At 47.6% G+C, this 22,313-nt stretch overlaps 1 protein-coding gene across 3 annotated transcripts in view; it reads left to right on the plus strand.

The window, feature by feature from the left end:
- Positions 1-20,716, plus strand: part of LOC113841637 (ubiquitin carboxyl-terminal hydrolase 42) — a 53,645-nt gene extending 32,929 nt beyond the window's left edge. The window contains exons 8-9 of one of the 3 annotated variants that reach the window (XR_011804386.1): positions 12,739-12,842; positions 13,378-20,715. The gene's annotated coding sequence lies outside the window, so the exon portion shown is untranslated. Of the gene's footprint in view, positions 1-12,738 lie in introns of all 3 variants that reach the window. The other 2 variants (XR_011804391.1, XR_011804384.1) reach the window with 2 other exon arrangements.
- Positions 20,717-22,313: the final 1,597 nt, after the last annotated feature.

Genomic DNA, 22,313 nt, shown 5'->3' on the forward strand with positions numbered 1-22,313 from the left:
TACTCTCGCTTTGTATGCTAATTACCTTATCAGTCCTTGCGCTTGCACAAAGCCTTCCAAGAATTATATCTTCTGGATGTGGGCAGTGGTCTTTCGGAGGAAGGCCGTAGGTCTTCCTCGTGATGCACTTTTCACCTTTTGCTTAATCAGTTGTTTTCCAAGGTGTAAAAATGCTGAGTTGGCTTTCGGCCTAACTGAGGGTCGGCAGATAACAGGATGTCTCAGTTAACAAGACATAACAGACAGCGGACTCGTTATCTCAAGTCTCAGGCTGACTGAGGGTTAACAGACAACGGGATGTTTTCAGATAACAAGATGCTTCGACATAACAGAAGGTCAACAGATAACAAGATGTTGTCTATTTTGTTCTCGCTAATTTTTAATCACAAGTTTTATTCTATCCTAAAGTGAGTTTATACAATATCATGGTAAAGGGGAGAGGCAAAGCACAAGGAAGTAGGAAGAGAGCAGGCACAGCAGCAGCTGTGATTTTTTTGTTGTTTTTTTTTTCTTTATTTCTTTTTTGTTTGTTTCTTTTTTTAAATCTGCTTTAGCTCAAAAGCATGCAGAGAGCAGGCAAGAGACCTGGGGTGTTTCTAGAAGCAACAATCCCCATGCTTTTGCTGCAGCTTTTAGTATTGAACTGACAATGTCACCAAGCAAGTATCTGAAACTTCTTCAACTGGAATTAGTTTAAACAGGCTCACCATCATCTGCAAACACAGAGAACCAGCATTCACTAGTGTGCCAGCCCTAATACCCACCTCCTCCACAACACTCACTGCTACTGATGCAACATAACGTTGTGCAATACCTCTCTGTTCCCAACTCCTTTACCTCACTTAACTCCACCTGAGAAATGTGCCCAGGCTGTGCCGCGCTTAAATGTCACGTTTTTTAGTGCCCATAACCCTGACCCTAACCCGTAAAAACTGACCAAAAATAAAAATCTAAGAACCTAATCCTAAACCCTAACCCTAAACCCTAAACTCTAACCCTAGCCCCAGCCCTAGCCCCTAACTTTAACCCTAGTTCCCGAGAACTACATTTCCCGGCATGCTCTGGGCACTCAACATGGCCTCCCGGAAGTCCGGAGTCCCAGAACTTCATTTTCCGGTATGCTCTGGGCACCCAACAGGACCTCCTGGAAGCCTGGTGCCGGAAAACTACACCTACCAGCATTCCCTGGAGAGCCGGCACGGCCAATCAGAGGCCGAGTTTTTGAGAACTACATTTAACAGCACTCACTGTAACCCTAGCCCTTACCGCCCTTACACAAAAAAGCCTCAAGCTCTAACCCTAAAAATCCTCGAAACCCCTACAGACCTAACCCAAACTATTTCCCACACTAAAGCTCTGAAGACCTATGCCTAAAACCCCTAACCCAATAAATTAAGACGCTCAAATCCCAAACCCACAAAATTAAGACGCTCAAATCCCAAACCCAAAAAAATAGGACACTCAAAACCCAAACCCAAAAAATGAGGATGCTCCAAACACTAACCCAAAATATTAGGATGCTCCAAATCCTAAACCAAAACATTAGGACACTCAAAACCCAAACCCAACCCAAAACATTAAGACGCTAAAAACCCTAACCCAAAAAATTAGGACACTCAAAACCCTAACCCTGGAGAACCTAATTTAAAAAAAGAATTAAGATCTTAAAACCCTAACCGTAAATAACGGACCAAAAATAAAACCCTAAGACTCTAACCCTAAAAAACATATCAACACTACAACCCAAAAAACTCTAAAACCCTAACACGCTAACCCTGAAACCCTTAAACCCTAATGCCCAAATCCCTAAAATCCTAACCGTTAAAACTCCAACCCTAAAATCCTTAAAATCCTAAACATAAATCCTGAAAGCCCTTACCCTGAAACCCAACCCTAGTGCCCTATCCCTGAAACCTTAAAACCCTGAATCAATCTTTGGAAAATAACATAGCTTCAGGAGAGGATCTCAGTACAGTAGCATTTTTATTTGAAATTACAATGGAGGGGGTCCCACAAGCAGGTGAGCGCCTCCTAATTCCATACACAGTTTATATACTTTGTTTTTTCCTCCCAAGGACCAGGACCCTCCCCTGTTTCCCCATTAAATGTGTAATCCAGGTTCATACTCTAGCTGGTGCTTCCCAGAAAATACACAACTGCTGGCCTGTTACAAGTCACGTTTCTTTTGAGGCTTTTACTCTTTGAGGGGGTAATGTTTTAAGGATTCTGGTTGTCTGCATTTTACAAGGTTGTCTGTTGTAATAAATGCTTAAGTCCCAAATAGGATTACAAAGTTTATAATTTATTAAATGAATAGAGGTTAGCAAACAGCACTGGGTGCGCCGGGAGTCTCTGCTCCACCAAGATGCACACAAGTTACATCAGGCGGCTGTTTTTTATGCTCCTAGGCTAATACATATTCATTACTACTCTTAGAAAAGGCAGGGTTATTATAATTAGTTCCTGGAATCTGAACCCGCCCACTGGCGCATGCGTTATCAGTCTCTGGTGGTCCCTCTGGGGGTCTCTCGTACTGAAGGCTCATAGTCTTCCTCCCAGGCTTTTCCCTTGTCCTTCTCCTTTGTCCATTTTGGCTGGATGTCAGAGACTTGCATAGTGCCCCATGCAATAGTCATAATAGTTATTCTTAAGCCCCTTTGTTCTCTTATCCCCTACTGACCCGAATTGCTGGACCATTCCTTTGCAAGATGAGAAGAGGTAAAGAGAGCAGGAGGAACAGCAGCCCTGTTTTTGGTCTGGCTTAGTTCAACAGGGTGCAGCACAAGCAACCAGGCTGTTTCTCTTCAAAGACTTGCCTTAGCATTGGTGAAGGAAACTGACTGGCCTGACAACCCTCTCACCTTTTTGCACCACTCTACAACATGGGGACTTCACCTCTCCAAGGCTGCACAAGGGAAGGGCGGAAACAAGAAAAAAAGCACATCCTGCGGCACCTCATAACCACAGTGTTCTGAGTTAGGATATGGGTTAGGGTAAGGGTAAGGGATAGGATAAGGGTGAGGGAGAGGGAGAGGGAGAGGGAGAGGGAGAGGGAGAGGGAGAGGGAGAGGGAGAGGGAGAGGGAGAGGGAGAGGGAGAGGGAGAGGGTAAGTGTAGCGGAAAGGGTTAGGGTAAGAGTAAGGGAAATGTAAGGGTAAGGGTTAGGGTAACGGTAAGGGTAAAGGTTAGGGTAAGGCTTAGGGTAAGGGCAAGGGTGAGGATAAGGGTAAGGATAAGAGTAAGGGTAAGGGAAAGGGTCAGGGTAAGGGTAAGGGTACAAGTAATTGCTAGGGTAAGATTAAGGCTAAGTGTACGAATAAGTTTAGGGTACGGCTTATTGTAAGGGTAAGGGTTAGGGTAAGGGTAACAGTAAGGGTAAGGGTACAGGTTCAGGTATGGGTAAGGGCAACAGTTAGTGTAAGGCTAAGTGTAACTGTTATGGTAAGGGTAAGTGTTAGGGTATGGGTTAGGGTAAGGGATAGGATAAGGGTAAGGCTAAGGGTAAGGGTTAGGGTTAGGGCATGGGTTAGGGTAAGGATAAGGATGTTAGGGTAAGGGTTAGGGTAAGTGTAAGTGTTAGGGTATGGGTTAGAGTAAGGTTTAGGGTAAGGGTAACTGTAAGGGTTAGGGTAAGGTTAAGGGTGAGGGTAAGGGTAAGAATATCGTTAAGGGTATGGGTAAGGTTAAGTGTTAGGGTAAGGGTTAGGGTAACTTTTAGGGTAAGTGTAAAGTTTAGGGTAAGGATTAGGGTAAGGTTAAGTGTAATTGTTAGGGTAAAGTTTAGGGTCAGTGTACGTGCTAGGGTAAGAGAAAGAGTGAGGGTAAGGGTAACGCTTAGACTAAGGGTAAAGGTTAGGGTAAGAGTAAGAGTAAGGGTAAAGGTAAGGGTAAGAGTAAGTGTAAGGTGAAGGGTAAGGGTAAAGATGAGGGTACGGTTTAGTGTAATTCTTAGGGTTAGGGTAAGGGTAAAGGTAACAGTATGGGTTAGCATAAGCTTATGGGTAGAGGTAAGGGTAAGGGTAAGCATAAGGCTAAGTGTAAGTGTAAGGGTTAGGGTAAGGATAAGGTTAAGAGTAAGATAAGAAGGGTTAGTGTAAGGGTAAGGGTAAATGTAAGGATTAGGGTAAGGGATAGAGTTAGGGCAAGGGTAAGGGTAAGCTGAAAAGGGTTAGGGTAAGTAGGCAACAGTAAGGGTAAGGGTTAGGGTAAGGCTTAGAGTAAGGGTAAGGGATAGGGTAAGTGTAAGGGTAAGGTTAAGGGTACGAGTAACTGCTAGGGTAAATGTAAGGGTAAGTGTACAACTGAGTTTTACACGCTTCGCCCAGGACCGGACACCAGAGGCTCAGGACGGTCAGATGCCTCGCCTCCAGCTGGAGGCAACCAGTAACTCCAGACGGCCGGCTGCAGCTCCGCACGGGACCCGAACCCCCTGTCTCCGTGATGGCCAGTCCCTGAGCCGGCGGGCGACAGCCTCCTGCTTCCTGGCACGGCTGGCACCCAAGCCGCGCAAGGCCACACACCCATGTTTTGGATCACCGTCCCTGAGCCGGCCAAGGTCAGACCCTGACTCTGGTGCGGCTAGTACACACGTTGCCCAGGACCGGAGCCCAGGGGATCAGGACGGCCGGCCACCGCTCCACACGGGACCGAACCCCCTGTCTCCGTGACGGCCAGTCCTCGAGCAGGCAAATGACAGCCTCTCATTTCACAGCACGGCCGGCACACACGCCACCTGAGGACGGACACCCAGGTCCTGGGATCAACGTCCCAGAGCTGCCCGAGGTTGGACCCGGAGGCCAGTGGGGCTAGCACACACGTTGCCTAGGATCGGAGCCCAATGGCTCGGGATGGTTGGATCCCATGCCTTCAGATGGAGGCAACCAGGAGCTCGGGACAGCTGGCCACCGCTCCTCACGGGACCGGACCGCCAGTCTTTGGACAGCCAGTCCCCGAGCCAGCAGACGACAGCCTCCCAATTCACGTTATGGCCGGCACCCACGGCACCTGAGGACAGACCCCCGGGACACGGGACAGCTGGCCCACCGGAGGGGGAGCCACTGGAGGTGGACTGTTAGGATATGGAGGTGGTAGGTTATCCAATGGCTCCCGTTTATCATCTTTTTCTTTTTCCCGTTCTTCTTGTTCTTCAAATTTCTTATCTGCTTGTAGTGTAAATATTGAGGCTGGAAAAGGATGTGAAATCCTCGTGATCCATAATCCTGCATAATCACTTTCTTCCTGGCTAAAAGGTTCCTTTGAATTAACATGGATATTTAAGGCCCGGCAAATCCAGTCTTCAAAGGATCCAAAAACAGGCTGAAAGACGTGGTCTTAAAGGCTCCTTTGGCCATTCTATCACACAATACTGGACCATTTTTAATTTACTTCTTCCTTTTCTGGGGTCCCTATCGTTCCAATTTCTAATCGTTATTCCTAATGGACTTTCTGGTGGTATGACTGGTAATTTGCTCCCTTTCTTCTGGTCCCTGGTCTTCGATTTTTTCTGACCCATCTAGGAATTTTACTATGGCAATTCCCACAGCCCTTGGTTACCTTAGTAAGAGTGTCTTGCAGGGGGTTTAGGACCTATCATCCACCCACAAATCCTATAGGAATTGCTTCGGTCCTTCACCAGCCAAGTCCCTCACAGGAGATTGGAACCACGGTTAGAAGACCTCCACAATCGCTTCACAACTAAATTCCGTCTCAGTCACACTCTTACACACACAGGCAACCTAATCCCACCCAACCGAACGGAGAGACAGGTCCCAACCCCCCTCCTCCCCGAAGACATGGGATGCAAAGGTGTACAACCAACTCCCAACTCCCTCCCCCTCAAAGGGAGGCCCCAATGACCCTCAAATGGAGGCCCCTAGAGTGTACAAGCACCTCCCAACTCCCCCAGGCACAGGCACCCACCCCCCCCAAACACAGGCCACAAAGGTGTACAAACAGCCCAGACCCCCCTCCGAGACCCAGGCCCCTAAAGTGTACAAGCAGCTCCCAACCGCCCACAGATGGAGGCCCCAACCCCTCTCAAAAGGGAGGCACCTAGAATGTATGAGCAGCTCCCAACCCCCCTGAACATAGGTCCAAAAGTGTACAAGCAGCTCCCAACCCCCCTCAAATACAGGCCCAAAAAGTGTACAAGTAGCTCCCCCCCCCAGAGACAGTCCCCAAAGGTGAACCAGTTCCCAACCCCTGCCAGGGAGGCCCATAAACTGTACAAACAGCTCCCAATCCACCCCAATGCAGGCCCCTACAGTGTAAAAGCAGCTCCAACCCCCCCTTCCCACCCCAGACACAGGCTCCAAAGGTACACAAAGAGCTCCCACCCTTCCCCCAGAAGCAGGCACCTACAGTATACAAGCTGCTCCCAACCCCCCCAAGGCAGGCCCCTAATGTGTATTACCATCTCCCAAACACCCCCAGATGTAGGCCCCAAATGACACGCAGAAAAGACTCCACAACCATAGGGTTGTAAAAGGCAAACTTTATTGTGGCGTACCGAGTGCACTGGGAATAGCTTCCCTCAAAAAGTGTGCACCTGCCCCGTTGTCTCTCACAATTTTATACACGAATACTAATAAATATTACATGAGTTCTAATACATATTCATTAATTTCTCCAAAAAGGCGGACCCCTTCCACATACTCATTTCCATACTCCCCACCCTTAGCTCCTTCCGGTTGCGCCTGCGCAATGTAGTTCGGTGGTCATGGGCAGGGGTCTTTCAGGATGAAGGCAACGAGGAAAAGGAGGTTAAACTCTCTTTACCTTTGTGGACTTTGACCTTCTGTTGGACAGTTTAGGCCTTTTTTTGCTTTGTTTCCTGCCAACAAGTTGTTCATTCTTCCCTCATCCGTTAGCCTTTGATTCAAAGATCGAAGCCGAAATTTCATTAAGTGGTATATTCTTTATTGCAGCGCTGGATGCACAGGGGATCTCTCTGCCTATCGTGCATACCCGAAGCGGAGAGCAGTCTTGAACTTATACAAACAAGCTATTAATATTCTATAAGCACCTATACATATTCATAATCTATCCCCGCCTTCCCTCAATTATGATAATTAGCTCTTTGGCACCTTGCGCCTGTGCAAAGCCTCCCAAGAATTGTGGGCAGGGGTCTTCGGGACGTGGGCAGTGGTCTTTGGGAGGAAGACCCTGAGTCTTCCTCACAGTGTACTTTTCACCTTTGGTCAGGATTCTGCTGAGTTGGCCCGTTTACTAATTGCAAGAGCTGGCTTTTGCTGATTCTTCTGTTTGTTGTTTCCTTATCATGAATTCCAATGTCCTGTTTCGAGATATATATAGTTCTTACATCTGTTTCTCTGTTTGCCACTTTCTTATCATGACTTTGGGGCTTGCATCTGTAGGGGTTTGGGGCCTGCCTCTGAGGGGGTGGGGTTGGAAGCTGCTTGTGCACTGTAAGGGCCTGCATTGGAGGGGATTGTGAGCTGGTTGTACACCTTTGGGGCTTGCATATGGGGAGAGGTGGGAGCTGCTTATACATAGTAGGAGCCTGCCTTGCGGGGGTTGGGATCTACATGTACTTGCTAGGGGCCTGCCTTACGGGGAGTGTTGGGAACTGCTTGTACACGCCAGGGGCCTGTGTTTCGGGGGGTGCTGGGAACTGCCTGTCCAATGTAGGGATCTGCATCTGGAGGGGCTTTGGAGCTGCTTGTACAACTTCCAGAGTTGCATCTGAGGGGTGGTTGGGAGCTGCTTGAACCCTGTAGGAGCCTGGGTTGGGGGGGAGGTTGGAGCAACTTGTACGCCTTTGGGGTCTGCATCTGGGGGGTTGGGAGCTCCATATACAATGTAGGGGTCTGTGTCTGTGTGGGTTGGGAGCTTGGGAATTGCTTGTAGAATTTAAGGGCCTCTGTCTGGGGGGTGGTTGGGAGCTGGTAATACACAGTACCAACCTGCCTTGGAGGGGTTGGGAGCTGCTTGTATGCTGTAGGGGCCTGTGTTTGGAGTGGCTTGGGGGGTGTGTCTCAAGGGGGTTGGGAGCTGGTTGTACGCCTTTGGGGCCTGTCTCTGGGGGGGGGTGGGGGGGAAAGCTCCTTTTACACTGTAGGGGCCTGTGTCTGGGGGGGTATGGGAGCTGCTTGTACACTGTAGGGGCCTGGGTCTTGGAGGGGGAATTGGGCTGTTTGTACACCTTTGGGGACTGTGACTATGGGGGGTGGGTGCCTGTGCCTGGGGGAGTTGGGAGGTGTTGGGATGGCCTCCATCTGGTTTTTTTTTGGGGCCTCCCTTTGAGGGGGAGAGAGTTGGGATTTGGTTGTACACCTTTGCATCCCATGTCTTGGGGGGGGGGGGGGGAGGGTAGGACCCGCCTCTGGGGGCAGGTTGTGAGCTGCTTGCACACCTCTGGGACGTGTGTCTGAGGGGGGGGGGGGGGCAGGTCTGGGGCCTGTGTCTGTGTGGGGTCCAGTTCTGGGGGGTGGGGGGGGGATGGTTAGGGATTGATAGTGGACAGTTGGGATCTGCATCTGGGTGTGGTTTGTGCCTGCTTCTGTGGGCAGTTTGGGGCCTGCATCTGAGGTTTGGGGGCTTCTCTGTAGCATTTGGGGTCTGCATTTTGGCTTTGGGGTGTGTCTTGAGCTTTTGGGGCCTAGCTGTAGTGTTTATGACTTGCGTCTGGGGCTTTTCTGTAGCGTTTTGGTCACATCGTTGTGCTTTGGGGCCTATATCCAGGGTTTCGCCTCTTTTGTAGTTTTTATCTGTGTCTGTGCATTTGTTTCATTGCTGGTTGTCTGGGGTTAGGGGCAGTTTGGGGTTTGGATTAAGGTCAGTGTCATTAATGTTATGGGGTTGATAATAAGGGTTAGGGTTGTGGTTAGAGTTGTTAGGTTTAAGGGGAATAAGGATTTTAGGGTAAGGGGATCAAGGTTGTGGGAATAAAAATGTTGTTTTTGCGCAGTTACATCGTTTAGAGGGAAGGAAGGTGGTATTGAGGTCTGCTTGCAGTGATAAGAGAGCTTAACAGACAACCTTGTAAAATGCAGACAACCAGAATCCTTACAGCAAGTAGGTGGAAATCACGGTGTAAGAAACATTACCACCTCAAAGAGTAAAAACCTCAAAAGAAATGTGACTTGTAACAGGCCAGCAGCTGTGTATTTTCTGTAAAGCACCAGATCGATTATGAACCTGGATTACCCAGTCAATAGGAAAACAGAGGAGGGTTGTGGTCCTTGAGAGGAAAAAAATAGTGTATAAACTGTGTGGAATTAGTAGGCGTCCTCCTGCTTGTGGGACACCCGCCATTGCAATCACAAATAAAAATGCTGCTTTACTGAGATCCTCGCCAGAGCGGATGTTATTGGTTACAGAGTGTTTCTAACAGGGTATTACAGTTTTAAGGTTTCAGGGCTAGGGCACTAGGGTTGGGTTTAGGGTTAGGGTTTTAAGGGTTTCAGGGTTTTGGGGGGGGGGTTAAGGGTTTGGCAGCCTTAAAATTGTTTTTCAGGTTAGGTTTGATATTGTATAAACTCACTTTAGGATAGAACAAATCTTGTAGTTAAAAATGTAACGAGAACAATATATACGACATCTTGTTATCTGTCAACCTTCTGTTATGTTTAAGCTTCTTGTTAATTGAAACATCCCATTATCTGTCGACCTTCAGTTATGCTGAAACTTGAGCTAACTTGAACCAACTCAGCATTCCTGCAGCTTGGAAAACAACTGATTCAGCCAACTTGGCATTCTTTAGCAAAAGGTGAAAAGTACACCATGAGGAAGACCATAGGTCTTCCTCCCAAAGACCACTGCCCACGTCTTGAAGACCCCTGCCCACAATTCTTGGGAGGCTTCGCGCAAGCGCAAGGACTGATAAGCTAACTAGCATACAAAGCGAGAGTAGGTGGGTTTAGGTAATGAATATGTATTGGCATTAATTGAATATTCATTGTTTTTCTGTATAAATATGAGATAGTTTGTTACTTTGAACATGCACGTTAGGTGGAAGGATCCCCTGTGCATCCAGCACTGACAATGAAGGGTACTTCGTCACTTTGAAATTTTGGCTTCGATCTTTGAATCAATGTGGCACCCCAGATGGGACACCCTCTCTGCCGGACTGCAGGACCCACTGGGAATAGGACTCCTTAGGGTACCCCTGGGATTTCTCAGAGGGATTCCTTGACTCAATGGATCACTGCAGAGGCAGACAAGGACCCCATCGCTGTAAGTGACAGTATTCTTTATTTTGTTTTTGGTTTGTTTGTTTGGTAGACCGGTCATTTGAAACTGCCCATAAGTCAGAAGAAACTTCTGCAGGGTGGTGTATACTTTTGTGGCTAGCACCTTAAGTTTGATTTTGTTGGCATTCAATTGCCCTTTGGAACCTGGCAAGTTTGCTTATAAGGTTCATTTGTTACAGTGTTACTTATTTCGGTTTTCTGACTTTTCGCATATGGAATTTGACTCTGATTATTGTTATTGTGATTTTGGCTATATTCTTGGTAATAATAGTAGGTTCTTGGCGTTGCTATAGAAAGATACCTGCGTGCTGCATTTTGTAAGTGTTAAGTGTATTCTGAAAATGTGAACTGGGAAAATAGGAGGAAGGCAAAATTTTAAAGGAAATCCCTTTAGTACGCGTTTTGAGTCATTGGAAGGATATTGGAGGATCTGCTGGTGGAAATGTGAACAGGAAAACACTGATAAAATATTGTAATCAATGGAATGTGGAGAAAAGTGGCCTTTTAATGGAACTTTAAACTATAATACTTTGCTACAGTTAATGTTGTTCCTACGGGGAGAAGGAGAACAGGATGAAATGTTGTATATTGATGTTGTTTCAGCATCTTGGAGGGAAAAGGTACGGAATTAAGTTGGCCCCTGACTGAGCCTTCAATGTTGGCATTAGAAAAGTACAGGCTGGAGAAAGATGAAGGAAGTGTTAAAAGGGTTGTTGAAAGTGTTAAAGGTGTTTGAAGTTGAATGAGCAGGGAAAGAGGATGTAGGAATGTTAATAGTTCTGCCTCAGCCCAAAGCTGAGATCTCAAAATCACAGGTGTTAGCCCTCTGGGGCAAAGGGATCATGATGGGTCCCAGAGAGTTGTCATGGAAACAGAAAAGCAGTTAACTCTTAAAGCAACCTGAGTTCATATGCGAGCTCCAATTGCCAATGGGACCACTCAGGGAACTGTGGACAATTGCATTCCCCTGACCGACCCCCCACTAAGACCCTAATCATCCCGAAAATTATGAATGGTTAATTAAATACTAAAATCTGGTTGAATTGGGAATTGAGAATATGCTTCCAACAAGGTCCAAAAGAAACCCCTATGGAATTTTTAGACCAACTCTGAAATGTAATGGAAGAAGAAAAAAAAATGATTTGGACCTGGCTTCAGAGGACAAATTGACTAGCCTTTTCCTAGGGTAATCATCGGCCCGTGATTTCAACAGGAATAACGGGGACCTGGGGAATCTACCCTAGTGGATCCTCCACTGGTTATAATGAAGGTACGGGAGGAACGGAAGTGAAATTTCTTGTTGATATGGGGGCAACATATTCAGTTCTAAATCAAGCATTAATGCCTTTACAGAATGATTATGTTAGGGTAAAAGGTGCAACTGATCAACCTGAAAAGACTTATTTTTGTGAACCTTTGAAGTACTAGTTTGGGAAACAATGGGGCATACAGAGATTTTTATATATGCCTAACTCCCCATGGGCACTCTTAAGTAGAGATTTATTAGAGCAATTAGGAGCAGAAATTGTCTTTGAAAAAGGGAAAATGGAATTAAGGATAGGAGAAGAACAACTAATAAATGTGTTGAGCTTGGCACTAATACAAACTGACCCTAAAAGTGAAATACCCTTAGAGATCACAGATCAAGTATATCCAGGAGTTTGGGACACAGAAGGCCCTGGAAGAGCTAAAAATGTGACCCCAATAATTATTAAACTAAAACCAGGAGAGAAACCCATTAAGGTTAAGCAATATCCTTTGAGGATAGACGATAGGAAAGGAATTAAAGAGATAATTGATAAATTTCTACTGTATGGATTATTGATTGAATGCGAATCAGAATACAATGCACCCATATCCCTGGAAGTCTTCAAAAGATGTTTAGATGTAGAGCTTAGGGATATGGTTTAGTGGGGACTGTTAGCATTAGGTCAGAGGTTGGACTCGATGATCTTGAGGTCTCTTCCAACCTAGAAATTCTGTGATTCTGTGATATTGCCAATTAAAAAGGCAGATGGAAAAAGCTATAGGCTAGTTCAGGATCTGAGGGCCATAAATAAAATCACCGAGGATATACATCCAGTAGTGGCAAAGCCTTATACTTTGCTGACTCTATTAAAGAATGGTCAAGTTTGGTTTACCATACTGGATTTAAAAGATGCCTTCTTCTGCCTAGCCTTAGCCACAGAAAACCAAAACCTATTTGCCTTTGAATGGGAAAACCCTGACTCAGGCAGAAAGACGCAGTTTATGTGGACAGTACTACCTCAAGGATTCAAGAATAGCCTCACTATTTTTGGAAACCAATTAGCAAGGGAACTCGAGACTTGGATACCTCCGGACACTGAAGGTGCTTTGTTACAATATGTAGATGATCTCTTAATAGCTACCGAGACTAAAGAGAGTTGTATTCAATGGACTATAAGTCTCCTTAATTTTCTGGGTTTAAATGGATATTGAGTCTCTCAACAGAAAGCCCAGCTGGTTCAACAACACGTGACCTATTTGGGATTTGAAATTTCAGGAGAACAACGAGAACTAGGAACTGAACTGAACGTAAGAAAGTCATTTGCCGGACTCCAGAACCCCAAATGGTAAAGGAGCTATGAATCTTTTTAGGAATGACAGGTTGGTGTCGCCTTTGGATTTATAATTATGGACTAATGGTAAAGCCTCTATATGAATTGATAAAGAGTAATTAGTCAAAGTTAGTCGGGACTGGAGAAGCATGAAAAGCCTTTAAACAACTTAAACAAGAATTGATGCAAGCTCCAGCTTTGGGATTACTGGATCTCTCAAAACTCTTTTGGTTGTTCTCTCATGAGAGACAAGGCATAGCTTTGGGAGTACTAGCATGAAGATTGTGTCCCTATAAATGAGCAGTAGCTTACTTCTCTAAACAATTAGATGAAGTAAGTAAAGGATGGCCCGGATGCTTTCGGGCTGTTGCAGCTGTTATTATCAATATACAAGAAGCTTGGAAGTTTACAATGGGACAGAAAATGACAATGTTAGTCTCCCATACAGTCTCAGCAGTTTTGGAACAAAAAGGAAACCACTGGCTTTCACCACAGAGATTTTTAAAATACCAAGCAGTATTAGTAGAACAAGATGATGTGGAAGTTGTGGTCAGTAACATCATAAATCCAGCTTCTTTCCTTAGCGGAACTCTGGATGAACCCATAACCCATGATTGTATAGAAACAATGGAGACTGTGTATTCTAGTCGACCTGATCTTAAGGAAGAACCTTTAAAAGATGCTGACGAATCTTGGTATACTGATGGAAGCAGCTTTGTGAAACAAGGACAATGTAAGGCAGGGTACACCGTTACAACCACTCAACAGGTAATCGAGTCCAAACCATTACCCCCTGGGAAGTCCACCCAGAAAGCAGAGATAATTGCTCTTACGCGAGCACTGGAACTAGCAACAGGAAAGAAAATAAATATTTGGACAGATTCTAAATATGCATTCGGCGTGGTACATGCTCATGGAGCGATTTGGAAAGAACGTGGATTGCTGACCGCTCAGAGAAAACAGATATAACATGCTGAAGAAATTTTAAAATTGTTAGAGGCTGTAAAACAACCAGAAAAGATAGCTATCATGCATTGTTGGGGATGTTAAAAGGGGAACGCCGATTTTGAAATTGGAAATTGATTGGCAGATCAGGAGGCTAAGCGGGCAGCTGAAATAACTGAAGTGAAGGCATTGTCTTTGATACCAAATGGTAACATCCAAACTGTATACACGAACCAAAAGCCAAATTATACAAAAGAAGACTTAAAATTAATTGAAGATTTGAAAGGTAAAATGAAACCAGATAGATGGGTATATTTAAGAGGTAACTGCGTAATAATACCCTTTAATTTGACAAGGCCCATAGTTCTTACAGAACACAATAAAACACATTGGGGAGCTGACACATTGCGTAAGAGCCTGAGTCTGACATTAGTGGGACAAAATTTATATACAATGATAAAACAAGTAACTCAACAAGTTACTTGTTGAGTTACAAGCATTTGTTTATACAATAACCCCAATACCAAGAACAGAATAAAATTTGGAATAATTGGTAAAGGAAATTATCTGGGGCAACAGTGGCAAATTGATTTTTCCGAACTCCCTAGAAAAGGGGGGTATCGTTATTTACTGGTTCTGACTGACACATTTTCAGGATGGCCCAAAGCCTTTCCCTGTCAAACAAACAAAGCAAGAGAAGTGGTTAAAGTTTTGTTAAATGAAATAATACCACGCTTTGGGATTCCAGTAGCAATGTCTTCTGATAGAGGTTCACATTTTTGTGCGCAAGTGGTACAACAGATAAGTAAGATTCTAAAGATAGATTGGCAACTACATACTCCTTATAGACCACAGGCAAGTGGACAGGTAGAAAAAATGAACCATTTAATTAAAAAACAAATAGCTAAAATTGGACAAGAAGCTAATTTGTCATGGCCTTAATCCCTCCCTTTAGCATTACTTAGAATCAGAGTTAAACCTAGAATAAAAGAGAATTTGAGTCCCTTTGAAATCTTATATGGAAGGCCGTATCAATTTCTGTTTAGTGGAGGGGACCTAACGCAGATAGGATCAGAATATTTATATGCTTATATAACTGAACTTCAGAAACAATTAAACAAAGTACATAAATTCGTTTTAGGGACCAGGGCTGGATCAACCAATCCATCCCTTTAAGCCCAGGGATTATATATATAAAGACTTTTTCAGGACAACCCCTAGAGGAAAAATGGAATCGACCATATCAGGTGTTGCTGACAACTCATACTGCTATCAAGATTAGAGAACAAGCCTCTTGGATCCACCATTCCCAAGTGAAGAAAGCTCCAGAAGCCCCCTGGAAAGTAACACCAGGTGACGATGAACTGAAACTAAAGCTTAGTCGAACAAAATGAAGACATTACAGTCGTGAGTATTTAGTAATATAGTTGGCAGAAATTTAGTTGATAGAATTGTTTTGTTTCTATGGCTTATAGTTGTAATTGTGATTCAAGAAGGTGCCTCTATGATAATAGAGAATGGTGAGTGGCCTTGGACCAAAGCCGTAACAACAGAGGATAAGAGCATTAATGGAAAGTTAGCAGTTATGGTCATCTGGTGAATAAATGGTAACCATTTATATACACCATCAGAATGGCAAAAACTAGGGGAAGAGTGGACACACCAAGGAACCATAGGGGATGAAATTAAAATAGGGTGCCAAATGATTAATGGAATGACCCACAAGAAAGTAACGGGGATTTTAGTAAAACCGATTTCCAAAAATGGCCAACAAGAAGGTTGTATCCGCCCAGGTAAATTAGATTGCTGGTATAATTTTACATTAACACAGAATGTAGTAATCAGCTGTTCTTGGACTAATAATGGCCAAAAGTTCAAAATCAATGAGGGTAAGGGCCTCATATTAAATTTTACAATATATGCTGCACTTCCTACAACAGTGGGACCTTCTACAACCTATGCCCCACCCCCAGCCAAACTGGAACCCAAAATTTATGAAACAGGCCCATATGTAGTAAGGAACACAGGACAACAACAATTGTTATTTAATCCAGAATGGTCTCTCAAGCATGTTGAATTGCTAATACAAATTAACATCTCGGCAGTTCAACCAGCCTGCTCTCCTTTCCTAAAGACATCATTTGAAGACTGGACAATAGGGTCACAAAAGCAAGCAGACCGCAGGGGCAGGACACGAAGAGACTTAACTGGAATGCTAGGAACAGGGTTGGGAGTTTTAAACAGAATGGATTTGGAAATATTAATGAATGAGCTGGCCACAGCAACAAGTGATTTGACAAAACTAAAACAACCCCTACAATCATCCTTATTGGCATTGGGAACTAGCCAATGGCAAGTTTCAAAGGTGTTACCGAGATGGGAAAAGGCTGAAGACCAAGACCACAAACTAATAATAGATGCACTTAGTATGGTTCAAAATAATGTATCTTTGGCTCTTAGTTTTATGCAAGCACAGTTATGGTGGCAGGCAATGGCTACTTTGATCATTAGGGAAGAAAGTGAAGGCATTTTTCCGGATGAAGTCCAAAAGACTGTTTGGGACAATGCCAATGATTTTGAGAAGTTCCAGTCTTGGTGGACTCTCATAAATTTTACCTGTGATCCCATTGTTAACATGGCTACTGCCTTTGTGCTTACTCTACGTAATGCCACAGTTTGTTATCCACCCGATCATTGCACTAGGATTAAACTATGAGAAGACAGTGCTCTATCCTTTGGAGCATAGAACATGAGCATGGATAGAGAATGGGAAATAGCAGTCTGTAAATCTAGAATCATGTGTTACCCTGGAACAACAAGGATTTATTTGTGAAAGCAATACAATTGATGCTCAGGATGTATGTTTTGACACGGAGCAAGGTGTTTGCCACTTCAAAATTCATCCAAAATACTAGTCAAAAGACTGTGCTTGTATATATTGGTCAAGGCTGTGTGTTTAAGAACTGCTTGTAGAAGTAGATAAGGAGAACATAACTCTCCGTAGCAAAAATCATTCTAACTTTTGTATTTGTAACTTTGTTAGAATCGTCAGGTGTGATTTTCTATATTTAGCACCAGTGGTATCCCACCAATTGATCAGGTCTAACAGCACAATGTACCATAAGCTATTACCTACGCCTATTGGGATGAACTTCACGCTAGTGAAACAACTAGTTAAACACCAAGACCTGATTAAAATTTTAAAAGGCATTCAGGAAAATGGAGAGAAGACTTTCTAATCACTGTCCATCAGGATATAAAGGAAGTAAGCAGAGTTTTGCAAAGAGTAAAACAAGACACAAATCACAGTTGGTGGGATACACTCTTTGGATGGTCACCAACTGTAACTGGGACTTTGAACACATGTCACCCAATTATTGTTTTATTGATATTAGTTGGTATAAGTTTAATATTGTCTTTTGTATTACTTGTTTGGAATTGGAAATTGTTACAACGAATGTCTATGTTAGCTTCCTTGACAAAGGTGCATGGCAAGGTATTGAGGGGTACATATCATAGAGACTGGGAAGAAGAATTTTTGTATTAAGTAAAAGAATTTACTAGATTTTCCTGAGAAGGAGGGAATGATATTGTATAAACTCACTTTAGGATAGAATAAATCTTGTAGTTAAAAATGTAATGAGAACACAATATACGACATATGAGTGGGTGTCGTATATGGCAGCAGACACCCACCTCAGCGGCTAGTGACCCCTGGCAGGTCCCCAGGTGCGGCAGTGGTCCCCAGCTGGATACCCCAGGCAGGCCCCGGAGGGCTTTGGCACAGCCCTGCTGGCGACCCCCAGCAGGCCCCTGCGCAAGGCAGCACACCCCCACCAGCGACAGCTGGCGGGACCCTGGGCACTTTGAGACACCCCCACCAGCAAGCCCCAGTGGGTCTCCGGGTGTGGCAGTGGACTCGCGGGCGCTCGCAGGGGGTGTCTACCACCGGCGCACCCGGGTGGCCCGCTGGGACTTGCCTGCCGCTGCTCCCGGGGGACTGCCAGGGTCGCGGGGTGGGGGGAGAGGCGCCACCGCGCCCAGGGGCCCACTGCTCTCTGGGTCCTCCCAGCAGTGGGTGTCTGCTGCTGCTCCTGGGGGCCCGACAGCGCTCGCAGGGGTGTGTACATGGCTGTGCCCGTGGGCCTCCTGCTGCTCGCGGGGGGGGGGGTCCACCGCCATGACTGGGGGTCCCCCGGGGCTCACCGGGGGGTTCCACTGCCCCACCCTGGGGCCCGTTAGGGCTTGAAGGGTGGGTTTCTGCCCCTGTGTCTGGGTGTCCGCTGGGGCTTGAACGGGAGGGATCAGCAACCGCGCCCATGGGCCTGCTGGGGCTGGGGGGAGGGCCCACCGCCGCGGGTGGGGAACCGCCGGGCTCAAAGGGCCTACCGCCGCTCCCGGGGACCTGCGGGGGAGGGGGATCAACAGCTGCACCTGGGGGATGGCACAGCTCACCAGTGGGGGCGCGCTGCCGTGCCTCGGGGCCCACCGGGGCTCGAAGCGGGGGGTCAGCCGCTGCGCACGAGCAGGCCCGCCGGTGGGTGTCCGCTCCCGCGGGCCTGCCAGGTCTCACGGGGGAGGGCCACCATCATGCCTGGGGGCCCGCCCCCGTTCCCAGGGGCCCGCCAGGGCTCGCGGGGGGGGGGGTGTCCTGCCTCTGTGCCCGGGGGCCAGCCACGGGTTGCTGGTGGCAGTTTGCTGCTGTGACTGGGGACCCACCGGAGGGCCCCGGCTGGTGGGGACTGCCATGGTGCACGCCGGCCTGTCCAGGGTGGCCAGCTGGGGGGTCCGCCATGGTGCGCTGCAGACCACTGGGGACTGGCCGGCTGGGGAGGGGTCTGCTGCGGTGCTCGGGGACCCACCGGGAGTTGCCAGCCAGGGGGGTCCTCTACAACCCCCAGTGGCCCTCCTGGGGTTGCCATCCTGGTGGGAACACCCAGGTGCCCAGCAGCCTGTCATGAGTTCACTGGCTGGGGAGTCCACTGCGGCACCCAGTGGCCTGCCATGAGTTGACCCACCAGGGGGGGTCATCCGGGACGTCCAGCGGTCTTCCAGGGGGTGGCTGGCTGGAGGGGTCTGCCATGGTGCCTGGGGACCCACTGTGGCTTAGTAGCAGTGTCTGCCGCCACACCCGGGCACCTGCTGCAGGCCACTAACCGGGGTCTGCCACCTTTGTCAGGGTCAGATGAGCAGGTCTGAGGAGCCAGTCTGGGGACCAGCTCTGGGCACCAACTCTGGGGAGCATATCTGGGGACCAGATCTTTTGAGCAGGTCTGGAGACCAGGTCTGGGGACATCACTGGGAGAGGGTGTCTGGGGTCAGCTGTGGGTCTTGGGGACCAGCGGCATCACCGCCCAGGGTCCACCATGGGGCAAGTGGGGCCTGGCACGAGTCGCCGCCCTGGGGTGGACCTGTTGCGGACCACAGGCAGTGACCCCCAGGAGGTCACCTGACCTGCTGCCCAGAGCTGTTACCAAGACCTGGTTCCCACACCTGCTTCCCTGGGCTGGTCCGCAGAGCTGGTTCCTAGATCTGGTCAAATGAACTGGTCACCAGGACTCGTCAGCAGATATGATCTCCCAGACCTGGTCCTGAGACCTGCTACCCACACCTGGTCTCCAGCTCTTCTCCCAACATCTGGTCCCCAGAGTTAGTCCCCAGAACTGGTTCTTGGACCTACATGTAGTTCACTCCAAAACTTGCTTGTAGGTCAGGGGACCAGATCTGTGGACCAGGTCTTTGGACCAGTTCTGGGGACCAGATCTTGGTAGCAGGTCTGGGGACCAGGTGAGAGGACTAGACTTGAGGACACAATGTGGGGAACAGATCTGGAACCAGGTTTGCGGACCAAGTCTGGGGAAAAGCTCTGGGGACTAGCTCTAGGAACCAGCTCTGGGGACCAACTATGGGGAGCAGGTCTGGGGAGCAGCCCTGGGCACCAACTCTGTCTTGGGACCAGGTCTGGGGAACAGGTGTGGGGACCAGGATTGGGAAGCAGGTCTAGGGACTTGATCTGGGGAGCAGGTCTGGGGACCAGGTCTTGCAACCAGCTCAGGACATCATGTCTTGGGATGAGCTCTGCGGACCAGGTCTGGGGACAGGTTCTTGGGAACAGGTTTGGGTACCGGATCTGGGCACCAGGTCTTGGGACCATGTCTGGGAACCAGATCTTGGGAAGAGCTTTGGGGGACCCTGTCTGGGGACAAGGAATGGGGAAGAGGTTTGGGGACCAGATCTGGGGAGGACATCTGGGAACCAGGTCTTTTGGCCAGATCTGGGGAGAAGTTCTGAACTGTGGAACAGGTGTGGGTAGCAGTTGTGAGGAGCAGGTTTGGGTAGCAGCTCTGGGGACTAGCTCTGGGAACCAGCACTGGGGCCCAACCGCGGGGAGCATTTCTGTGGAGCAGGTGTGGGGACCAGGTCTCTGGGGAGCAGGTCTCAGGACAAGTTCTGGGGACCAGGTGTGGGGACAAGATCTGGGGAGCAGGTCTTGGATCCAGCTCTGGGGACCATCCCAGGGACCAGCTCTGGGTAGCAGGTCTGAGGAGCAGGTCTGGGGGACCCGATCTGGGGACCAGTTTGGGGGATCATGTCTGCCTACGATGTCTGGGGACCTTGTCTTGGGACAAGCTCTGGAGACCAGGTGTGGGGATCAGGACTGGGGACCAGGTTTGCGTGTGAGGACTGGAGACAGCTTGGGGGACCAGCCTTGTGGACTACCTCTGAGAAGCAGAGCTGGGGACTAACTCTGGGGGGATTTTCTGTGGACCAGGTGTGGGTACCAGATCTGGGAACCAGTTGTGGGGACTATATCTGGGGATCAGATCAGGGTAGCAGGTCTGACCAGGTCTTGGGACCAGCCCTGGGGACAAATTCTGGGGTACGTGTGTGTGTTCAACATGTGTGTGTGTGTTTCTAGGGGTAGGGGTGTGCAACAAGGGTGGGGGTCTGTTTTTCTGGGGCTAGTGGCCACACGAGGCTTGCGTTTGGGGGGGGGGGAGGGGAGCTGCTTGTACACTGTAGAGGCCTGCATTGGGGGGGGGGAGCTGTTTGTACAGCTCTAGAGACCTCCCTCTGGGGGGCTTTGGGACCTCCCTTGGTGGGGGGAGAGTTGGGAGCTGCTTGTATACCTTTGGGGCCTGCATCTGGGGGGGTTGGAGTCTGGTTCTGGGGGGGGATTTGGGAGCTGCTTGTGGACAGCTGGGGTCTGCATCTGGGTGTGTATCCTGGTTTCAGTTAGGATAAAGTTAATTTTCCTCCCAGTAGCTGGTAGAGTGCTATGTTTTGGATTAGGATGAGGAGAGTGCTGATAGCATGGGGATGTTTTAACTGTTACAGAGCAGTGCTTGTACTAAGCCAAGAACTTTTCATCTTCTCGCTCTGTCCTGCCAGCGGGCAGTCTGGGGGTGCAGCAGGAGCTGTGAGGGGACAGACCCAGGACAGCTGACCCAAACTGGCCAAAGGGGTATTCCATCCCATCTGACGTCATGCTGAACAATATATAGGGGAGGTTGGCCAGGGTGTGGGGGCCAGCTGCTCAGGGATATGGTGGGCATCAGTCAGTGGGTGATGAGCAATTGTATTGTGTATCACTTGTTTCATACACATTATTTTTAGTAGTACGGAAGCCAGGGATAGAAGAATGTGACTCACGGAAAGCTGAATCCACAACCAGTGAGATTGTAAAGTAGGTGTGTTTATTCAGCTCTGGGCAGCATGGAAGGTAGTCCTACCAAAGTTGTGTGCCCCTAACACAGCAACTTGCTTTAGTTATATGCAGTAAAGATTTACATATGCATGAGGTTTCCCAGTATGCCTATACATATTCATAACCTGTTCCCATTTAGTATTAAAATTAGCTCCAGTAAGTCATTTCCATAAACTCCTCCCCTCTGCGCTTGTGCGGTGCCTTCTGGTGGTGGGCACTGAGGGTCATGAGGATGAAGTAAGATGTCTTCATCAGGGTTGAACTTTTAACCTTGTCTCCTTGCACATGCTCTCTGAGCCCTTGGTCACAATCTGGGCCATAAGGTTGGTTTCGTCTGGGTCTTGTGGTCCCAGGGGCTCCTGTTATCTGGAGGCCTAAGTGCAGCACAGGCACATCACAAATGTAGCACATGTTAAGCAATCAGTGTTGCCTACATATTCATTCTTAATCAATCGCTCTCTAATTCCTAATCCCATGTTTCAAATGGGGGCTCGCTTAAACGTAATAATGATTTCTAAATAAAACAATCATAATTATTAAAGCCAGGAATGAAAGAATGGGGGCTTGCTTAACTGCTTAAAAATAGATACTGCTGAGTGTCTTTGCTTACTACTGTGCAAATTAGCACAGAACCCACACTGCAGAAGCAGCACTACAAGACAGATGGGAACTGTCCTGCTTGGCACATGCACTCATGCTACAAAATACCCCTGCTCCTTTTATTAGCCTGGTTGTGAGAAACACTCTGTAGCCAATAACTAAGGCTCAGGTGAGGATCTCAGTAAAGTAGTAATTTATTTGAGATTGCAATGGCAGGTGCCCCACAAGTAGGAGAGCGCACCTGCTAGTTCCAAAAGACAGTTTATA

Source organism: Anas platyrhynchos, chromosome 21 (genome assembly GCF_047663525.1).
Source record: "Anas platyrhynchos isolate ZD024472 breed Pekin duck chromosome 21, IASCAAS_PekinDuck_T2T, whole genome shotgun sequence".
Classification (NCBI taxonomy): Eukaryota; Metazoa; Chordata; class Aves; order Anseriformes; family Anatidae; genus Anas; species Anas platyrhynchos.